The sequence below is a fragment of the Thalia democratica genome, unplaced genomic scaffold, assembly GCF_965202585.1.
Source record: "Thalia democratica unplaced genomic scaffold, ktThaDemo2.hap1.1 HAP1_SCAFFOLD_983, whole genome shotgun sequence".
NCBI lineage: Eukaryota > Metazoa > Chordata > Thaliacea > Salpida > Salpidae > Thalia > Thalia democratica.
Window position 1 is genome coordinate 10,001 of NW_028139918.1, and position 10,000 is coordinate 20,000.

At 32.1% G+C, this 10,000-nt stretch overlaps 4 non-coding genes across 4 annotated transcripts; all 4 read left to right on the forward strand.

Moving 5' to 3' along the window:
• Positions 1-281: 281 nt before the first annotated feature.
• LOC145847574 (5S ribosomal RNA) lies at positions 282-400 on the forward strand. Its single transcript, XR_014371384.1, has one exon. It is a non-coding gene; the product is annotated as a 5S ribosomal RNA (ribosomal RNA).
• Positions 401-3,255: 2,855 nt separating this feature from the next.
• Positions 3,256-3,374, forward strand: LOC145847558 (5S ribosomal RNA). The gene has a single exon (XR_014371369.1). It is a non-coding gene; the product is annotated as a 5S ribosomal RNA (ribosomal RNA).
• Positions 3,375-7,220: 3,846 nt separating this feature from the next.
• LOC145847568 (small subunit ribosomal RNA) lies at positions 7,221-9,028 on the forward strand. Its single transcript, XR_014371378.1, has one exon. It is a non-coding gene; the product is annotated as a small subunit ribosomal RNA (ribosomal RNA).
• A 182-nt stretch (positions 9,029-9,210) lies between these two features.
• On the forward strand, positions 9,211-9,363 carry LOC145847577 (5.8S ribosomal RNA). Its single transcript, XR_014371386.1, has one exon. It is a non-coding gene; the product is annotated as a 5.8S ribosomal RNA (ribosomal RNA).
• Positions 9,364-10,000: the final 637 nt, after the last annotated feature.

Here is a 10,000-nt window from a genome sequence, read left to right on the forward strand (position 1 = left end):
TGTTTTTTATTTAGTTTAATCACTTAATAAACTTTACTTCTAATCATAGTATTTAATATAGAATATAGTTAACAATCTTTTAAACAAAGTCTTAAATAAAGTTACAGGGAGTAATTGTAATTAAAACACCAAAAAAAAAGGTTTTAATAAAAAAAATACTTACATCAAGTTAAAATTTTATAAGGATTAATTTTAAAATATCAAATTGATTGTAAATCAAGTGCAAATAGGTTTTTTAAACAAACCGAAGGGTTTATAAAGGCTTGTAAACGCTTTCAAACGCCTACGACCATACCACACTGAGCACACCCCATCTCGTCCGATCTGGGAAGTTAAGCAGTGTCGGGCGTGGTTAGTACTTAGATGGGTGACCGCTTGGGAATACCACGTGCCGTAGGCTTTTGCTTTTTGAATTCATCTTTTTTGTACTATTTTTCTTTCTGACCTATTTATACTTATTACTCGTTTATTTACATTTCTTTAACGCTTAAAAGAAAAGTAAATTCTAGTTATTAGCAAATAAAAACGTAAGCCAATCAGATAACGTTATTTGCTGTTTAAACCAATTAGAGCGCTAAAAAAGTGGTTTGACCAGTTTGAGATATCGAAAAAATAATGGCACCATCTTGTAGAGTACAATTTTCTGAGTTAAAATTAATACAATTAGTCTTTTATACTAAAACTTAAAAGTTTTTTTGTCCAAAAACAAATAAAAGCGTGGCTACTTGAAAAATCAAACGAAAATAAATTTTGCACTTTTGTATTGTGAGTCATAATAAGTTATTTACTGTTACCAACAGATACTAGCAAAAGCTTTTTAAAGTTTTGTATTAACTTAATGTATTTGTAATTACTTTTACTTAATAGAAACTATTGAATTACGTTTACTTAGTTTACTTTTGTATGTGTATTAAATATATAGCAATTTTGCTTGAACTTAAATAAAGATTATTAAACTATTAAAAGAAAACTATCAAAGTTTACTAACTCAAAAGCTAAATCTTAGTTATATTGTTATAAACATTTATGTTGTAATTTACTAATAACTAAATGAGTTTATTTCAAACAAAAAGAATTAAATAATGTTATGTTATGTCAAGCCTACTATATGAGGTATATAGGTATATAAGGTATACAAGCTTATGTTTGAAAGTTATAATAATTAAAATAAAAATAAATATTTAGTTGGTAAAATTTGTATTTAATATGCTTTGAAATTAGAGTTAGTATAGATGTTTTTTTTTAAATATAATAAATATAAGTATTTAGTTACTAATAATAAACTAAAATACCAATTTTGTAGTTATTACAAAAAAAAAAACTTATCTTACTTAAAGTTCACTGTAATTGAAACATTATACAAAAGCTTTATAATTATAAGCTTTGAATAATTCTATTTGAATAAATAATAGATTCATAACTATATTCATGTTTGCATATTTAAATTATAAAAAGTTAGTGTTTTGTGTATTGACTTTATGATTATTTTATTTTAGTAACTGTTAGTTTTATACTTTAATAAAAGAAATATGGTTAACAAGTAAGTTAAAAATGAAAGAAGCATAAAAAAACACACTAATTAACTGCTTATTCAATAGTTTGATTATTTAATTATTTTTCTGTTATATAGTTTAATCGTATTGTATAAAAAATACAGAGGTTTAAAGTAAGTTTGAATAAAAATAAAACAAAACATATAATATAAGCATTAGTTAAAATACATAGTTTTTTTTTCTAAAAAAATTTAATTCTTTAATAATAAGTAGTAATTTAAATAAAAAATAATACAAGTAAAGTTATACAATATATATACTATAGTTTGTCAAACTAGGCAAACACTACTAGGCAAAAAACAAACTAGGCAAAAAACCTACAAAGTAGGCCACCACTACAATCCTATGTTCCAACTGGAAATTCAATGAGATCGTTACTGTACTTGTGATGAACGTTGATAATCCCCAAGATTGTAAGTCGAAGGCCTTACCCAACCTAACCAGCGCACTGGTTTTCTTACAACTGAATTAATCAACATTTATTATTGAATATAATCATTATTGATAGATAGAGGAATGTTGACAATCAACAACAGATTGTAGGTCAAAGGCATTACTCGACCCAAGTACCCACAACCTAGATTGAACAACATTTATTAGATAGATTTGTTTAATGATAGATAGAGGAATATTGTCAATCCACAACAGATTGTAAGTCAAAGGCATTACTCGACCCAAGTACCCACAACCTAGATTGAACAACATTTGTTAGATAGATTAGTTAGATAGATAAATAGTACAGTATAATCTCAAAGAATTTGAAGCCCGAACATTGAACGATAGTGGTGTTTCGTGACGACTAGCGGGATTCGATCTTACAACCTTCTGCTTATGAGTCAGCTGATAAGACCACTGACCCACCGCGCCACGACAAAGATAAAGAAATATTTTGCTATATAAATAGGTTGATTTTTATAATTTTGTTATACAGTGTCAATTACAGTGAACTTCAAGTAAGATATACAACAGTATATATATTTCCGAGTCTGACTTTGAGTACTTTTTATATATTATTAACAAGATTTTTTAGGAGTAATATCTGTTTAGTTCTTTAATATATCTTTAAAATAATAATATTTTTTAAGGTGTTTAAAACTTTTAGAAGCTGTATGTAATGTCTTTTAGTTTAATAGTTCTTTTAAATTAGTAAAAAAAATAAACATGGTTGAGTTATCAAATTAAACAAAATAGAACGTCAAGTATTTAATTACTAAAATTAATTTAATTAAAAAAAAATCTCAGGTAATCTAAAATGTCAGGAATTATTTAAAAATAAATATAAATTTAAAACTTATTATATTGAAAAGATTGATGAATAATACTCTTGAATGTATGCAATGTTTGTATTTGTAATGCAATAACATAAATGGATAGATCAATGACAAATTGTAAACATATTGTATTATTTTATTTTACGATTTTATTTTATTTATTTAATAATTCAATAAACTTTACTTCTACTTTTCCTGGTCTTAGGTAATTTATAGATAACAATTATTTAAACAAACACTTTTGTACAGTTACAATACAGTTTTAGTACAGTTTGGGAGTAACTGTTGATTAAAAAAACAAAAAAAAAGTTAATTCAGGTTAAAATTTTATAAGGAATAATTTTAAAATATCAAATTGATTGTAAATCAAGTGCAAATAGGTTTTTTAAATAAACCGAAGGGTTTATAAAGGCTTGTAAACGCCTTCAAACGCCTACGACCATACCACACTGAGTACACCCCATCTCGTCCGATCTGGGAAGTTAAGCAGTGTCGGGCGTGGTTAGTACTTAGATGGGTGACCGCTTGGGAATACCACGTGCCGTAGGCCTTTGCTTTTTGAATTCATCTTTTTTGTACTATTTTTCTTTCTGACCTATTTATACTTATTACTCGTTTATTTACATTTCTTTAACGCTTAAAAGAAAAGAAAATTCTAGTTATTAGCAAACAAAAACCTTAGCCAATCAGATAACGTTATTTGCTGTTTGCTTATTTGCTGTTTAAACCAATTAGAGCGCTAAAAAAGTGGTTTGACCAGTTTGAGATATCGAAAAAATAATGGCACCATCTTGTAGAGTACAATTTTCTGAGTTAAAATTAATACAACTAGTCTTTTATACTAAAACTTTAAAGTCTTTTTGTCCAAAAACAAATAAAAGCGTGGCTACTTGAAAAATCAAACGAAAATAAATTTTGCACTTTTGTATTGTGAGTCATAATAAGTTATTTACTGTTACCAACAGATACTAGCAAAAGCTTTTTAAAGTTTTGTATTAACTTAATGTATTTGTACTTAGTTTAAATTAATAGAGTTTATTTGGTTTACTTTATTATGTGTATTGAATGTGCTAGTATCTAAAAATAAATACAACTAAAACAAAACAAACAAGGAGAGTACTTGAATAGAACCAACACAATTTACAGACCAGTTGTGTACTAAATTTAAAGAAATTCTGAATAGTGAATATGCAATTATTATTATAAGTTCAAAGTTCACTTTAATTTAAATTAATGTATTTTGTAAATTGGTTTTATTTAATACGATAGTAGTGAATTACTTTATTTAATTTACTTTAGTATGTGTTGTATAACTTTATTTAAACCAGAAGCAAAACGGGATTATACTTTCAATAAACTACACAATTTACAGACCAGTTGTGTACTAAATAAAAAGCTATTGTGAATGGTGAATATGCAATTATTATTATAAGTTTATAAGTTCACAGTTTACAAAAGCTTTAGAATTTAGTTACTATTTTGTTCATATTTGCATATCTAATTTATGAAAAGTTAGTGTTATGTGTATTGGCTTTTTAATTTCTTTATTTGTAGAACTGTTAGTTTTATATTCTAAAGAAACATTTTTAAATAAATATGTTTAACAAGTAACTTAAAAATGGAAGAAATATATTGTATATATTGAACTATTTATATTTATTCTAGCTATTTGCTTAGTGTATTTATTAATGTGATTATTTTATTTTGTTGTTTGTCTTATAGTTTAATCGTATTGTGTTGAAATATATATATAACAAATACAGAGGTTTAAAGTAAGTTTAAATGAAAATAAAATAAGACATATAGTTGAAATATAAGTTTAAAAAAATAGTTTTTTTTTTTTTTTTTTTCTTTGTTTGTTTGATTGTTTGTTTATTATATAATCGCGACGTGTCATTTTATTACTTTTAAGCATACTAAATATAATAATAGGTATAGTTATAGGAAAAATTCAATTAGTTTCTAATGTAATAAAAAAGTTTATTTCCACAAATAAATAAATACCTGAAAAATCAAATGAAAAATAAATTTCGCACTCCTGTATTGTGAGTCATAATAGGTTATTTACTGTTACCAACAGATACTAGCGAAGGCTTTTTAAAGTTCTATGTTAATTCAATGTATTTGTACTTAGTTTTATTAAAATGACAGTATTGATGGTTACGTTTATTAAGTATGTTTATTTAACGTTATGTAACTCAAGTAAAACCAGAAGCAAATAAGGAGACTACTTTCAATAAACTACACAATTTACATACCAATTGTATACTAAACTTAAAGCTATTCTATTTTATTCTTGATAGTTATTTTAAAGTTATTAAATTATACAAATGTATTTTGTAAAGTAGTTTTATAAAGTTACTATAGTTTATTTAACTTACTATAGTATGTGTTATATAATTTTAATTAAACCAGAAGCAAAAAGGGAGACTACTTTAAATAAACTACACCATTTATTGTTATATATAACTCTAATAAAACCAGAAGCAAAAAGGGAGACTACTTTAAATGAACTACACAAATTAAAAATATATTATTATTTATAAATCAATCGTGTTGTGTTTCAAAATACATTTTTCAAATAATGTTTTACAAGTATTTATCAGTTATTTAGTTTTCTTTTTATAGTTTAGCCGTATTGTTTTATTTATTTGTTATTATTTTTATTTAATTGTTTGCTTATTATATTTATCGCCATGTGCTTAAAAAATAAAACAACTATAAAGGTTAAAAAAGTAAGTTTAAATAAAAATAAAATGAAACATACAAAATAAGCTTATGATTTTTTATTATTATTATTATTATTATTATTATTTTTATTTTATTGTTTGTTTATTATATCTATCGCCATGTGCTTAAAAAATAAAACAACTATAAAGGTTAAAAAAGTAAGTTTAAATAAAAATAAAATGAAACATACAAAATAAGCTTATGATTTTTTATTATTATTATTATTATTATTATTATTTTTATTTCATTGTTTGTTTATTATATCTATCGCGATGTGCTTAAAAAATAAAACAACTATAAAGGTTTAAAAAGTAAGTTTAAATAAAGATAAAATGAAACATATAAAATAAGCTTATGTTTGATTTTTTTATTTTACTTTTATTAAATTGTTTGCTTATTATATTTATCGCGATGTGCTTAAAAGAATAGAACAAATACAAAGGTTTAAATTGTAAGTTTTAAATAAAATAAAATGAAACATACAAAATAAGCTTATGATTTTTTATTATTATTATTATTATTATTATTATTATTTTTATTTCATTGTTTGTTTATTATATCTATCGCGATGTGCTTAAAAAATAAAACAACTATAAAGGTTTAAAAAGTAAGTTTAAATAAAGATAAAATGTAACATATAAAATAAGCTTATGTTTGATTTTTTTATTTTATTTTCATTTAATTGTTTGTTTATTATATTTATCGCAATCTGCTTAAAAAAATAAAACGAGTATTAAGGTTTGAAAAGTAAGTTTAAATAAAAATAAAATAAAAATATAAAATAAGCTTATGTTTTTTTTTTTTTTTTTTTTATTATTATTATTTTTATTCAATTTTTTGTTTATTATATTTATCGCAATGTGCTTAAAACGATAAAACAAATATAAAGATTTAAAAAGTACGCTTAAATAAAAAATAATACAAATAAAGTTTATTTATAATAAATATATATATATTTAAAACATTAAAAAAAGTAGTTTATACATATTTTTTTTTATTATATTACTTTTAAACATATTAAATAAAGTATAAAAAAGTATTAAAACATTTAAACGTAGCATAAATAAGCTTAAAACATTAAAATAATCGAAAAGAAACAAAGAAATTGAAAAAAATCGGAAAAAATCGGCAAAAAAAGTTCAACAGCAACATTTGAGCATCATACACGTATGCATTACTTTACACTAGTGAGAGAGACGTGTTTGTGCGTTCGGTCGACTTGACGAGAAAGCGGGCTTAAAGCATTACTGTTTAGCACCCGAGGCGCGGCTATTGCAGCGGCGGCGAACGTGCTATGTAAACGCATTGGAGCAGCGTATGAAAAACTACAAGCGTCCAGCGGCGGTAGGCTTATAGCTTTGCGAAGTCGTCGAGACGAGTAGCCGACGCAGGCAGGCACGGCTCGAGGCGGGTAACTGCAGCAGACAGATGGCGTGTTGCTGCTGACGAGTTAACCGGCAGAAGGCAAACGGTTGGTCGGGAGAAAGAACAGTCAGTTGTATAGCTGCATGCTGCAGTCGACGCGGGCTGGCGCTTTAAACAGCAAAAGGCCGGCGCCGACTTTCAGTAACGTTCGCAAGGCTTTTAAGCCGAGTGATAGAAAAGGTCTGTATTTATACAGTAAAAACGCTCAGTCGAGCAACGGGTTTAAACGCCCTCGGATAGTTATCTGGTTGATCCTGCCAGTAGTCATATGCTTGTCTCAAAGATTAAGCCATGCAAGTGTAAGTACGAGCTCACGTACAGTGAAACTGCGAATGGCTCATTAAATCAGTTATGGTTCATTTGATTGTACGCTTTTACATGGATAACTGTGGCAATTCTAGAGCTAATACATGCGTAAAGCGCCGAACTGACGTGAGGCGCGCATTTATCAGACCAAAACTAACCGGCTTTCGGGTCGTTACAATGGTGACTCTGGATAAGCTTGCGGATCGCACGGCCTAGTGCTGGCGACATCTCATTAAAGCAACTGCCCTATCAACTATCGTCGGTACGGTATCGGCCTACCGAGGTTGTAACGGGTGACGGAGAATCAGGGTTCGATTCCGGAGAGGGAGCCTGAGAAACGGCTACCACATCCAAGGAAGGCAGCAGGCGCGCAAATTACCCATTCCCGGCTCGGGGAGGTAGTGACGAAAAATAACAATGCAGACCTCGTACGAGGTCCTGCAATTGGAATGAGTACACTTTAAACTTTTTAACGAGTATCCATTGGAGGGCAAGTCTGGTGCCAGCAGCCGCGGTAATTCCAGCTCCAAAAGTGTATATTTAAGTTGTTGCGGTTGAAAAGCTCGTAGTTGGATATAGGGACGGCGAGGTTGGTCGGTCGAAAGGCTAGCACTGGCCTTGTTGTTCTTGTTGGTCGGTGCCTTCGCGGTGCTCTTAACTGAGTGTTGCGGTGGTCCGGCAAGTTTACCTTGAAAAAATTAGAGTGTTCAAAGCAGGCTTTACGCTTGTATAATGTTGCATGGAATAATGGAATAGGACCTCGGTTCTATTTTGTTGGTTTTCGGAGCACGAGGTAATGATTAATAGGAACGGACGGGGGCATCCGTACTGTGCCGTTAGAGGTGAAATTCTTGGATCGGCGCAAGACGAACGACTGCGAAAGCATTTGCCAAGAATGTTTTCTTTAATCAAGAGCGAAAGTCAGAGGTTCGAAGACGATCAGATACCGTCCTAGTTCTGACCTTAAACGATGCCGACTAGCGATCGGGCAGTGTCGAACTTAAGAACTGTCCGGCAGCTTCCGGGAAACCAAAGTCTTTGGGTTCCGGGGGAAGTATGGTTGCAAAGCTGAAACTTAAAGGAATTGACGGAAGGGCACCACCAGGAGTGGAGCCTGCGGCTTAATTTGACTCAACACGGGAAATCTCACCCGGCCCGGACACAGCGAGGATTGACAGATTGAGAGCTCTTTCTTGATTCTGTGGGTGGTGGTGCATGGCCGTTCTTAGTTGGTGGAGCGATTTGTCTGGTTAATTCCGATAACGAACGAGACTCTTACTTGCTAAATAGCTGCTCGACCCATTGGGTCGGAGACAACTTCTTAGAGGGACTAGTGGCGTTTAGCCACACGAGATTGAGCAATAACAGGTCTGTGATGCCCTTAGATGTTCGGGGCCGCACGCGCGCTACACTGACCGGATCATCGTGTGTTCCCTAGGCCGAAAGGTCCGGGTAATCCGTTGAACCCCGGTCGTGCTAGGGATAGGGACTTGCAATTGTTTCCCTTGAACGAGGAATTCCCAGTAAGCGCGAGTCATTAGCTTGCGTTGATTACGTCCCTGCCCTTTGTACACACCGCCCGTCGCTACTACCGATTGAATGGTTTAGTGAGGTCCTCCGATTGAGCCTGGTACGTGCGGCAACGCACTCGCCGGTGTTCGAAAAGACGATCGAACTTGATCATTTAGAGGAAGTAAAAGTCGTAACAAGGTTTCCGTAGGTGAACCTGCGGAAGGATCATTAACGAATCGAAATTTGATTTCAAGCGACGTCTCTTCTTCGAAGGGACCGAGCCCTGTAACTGTTATAGTTCGGTCGCGTTGCTTTCTGACAGCGGGAGTAATAATTCAGCACGCAAGTGCTGGCGCGGCCGCTTCTTTTTGAACACGATTTTTTGGTTGCATTGAGATTGATTAACACGAGAGATCTCTTAGCGGTGGATCACTCGGCTCGAGCGTCGATGAAGGACGGAGCTAGCTCCGAGAAGTAATGTGAATTGCAGGACACATTGAGCATCGATATTCTGAACGCGTATTGCGGCCTCGGGTAATCCTGGGGCCACGTCCGTCTCAGGGTCTTTAACACACCGATCCTTTCATTAGTTTGAAAGTGCCTGCGACTCGTTTCTTAATTAAGGAGCGTGTCGTCAAAGACAGCTGGTCTGGCGATTTCACAGCTGAAGCGTGAGCAGCCTGCTGGCCTCGGGTGAGGTAGCAACGACGGTAGGTGCTCGAGAATAAGTTAAGTGACTTCAAAAGGCCGACGTACAAAGCGCATGTACTTTTGTAGTACATCACTTTTGACCTGAGATCGGGCGGGACGACCCGCTGAACTTAAGCATATCACTAAGCGGAGGAAAAGAAACTAACAAGGATTCCCCTAGTAACGGCGAGTGAAGCGGGATAAGCCCAGCGCTAAATCCGAGCCTTTTTGGAGGGCGAGGAAATGTAGCGTATGGAATTCAGCATGCGGCGAACCAACGACTGCCCACGTTCTTCTGATCGAGGCCTTTTCCCAGAGCGGGTGTTAGGCCCTTGGCGGCGGTCGTAATTCGTCCTAGCGGTTTTCCCGGAGTCGGGTTGTTTGGAAATGCAGCCCTAAGCGGGTGGTAAACTCCATCTAAGGCTAAATACTGGCTCGAGACCGATAGCGAACAAGTACCGTGAGGGAAAGTTGAAAAGCACTTTGAAGAGAGAGTTAAAGAGTACGTGAAAC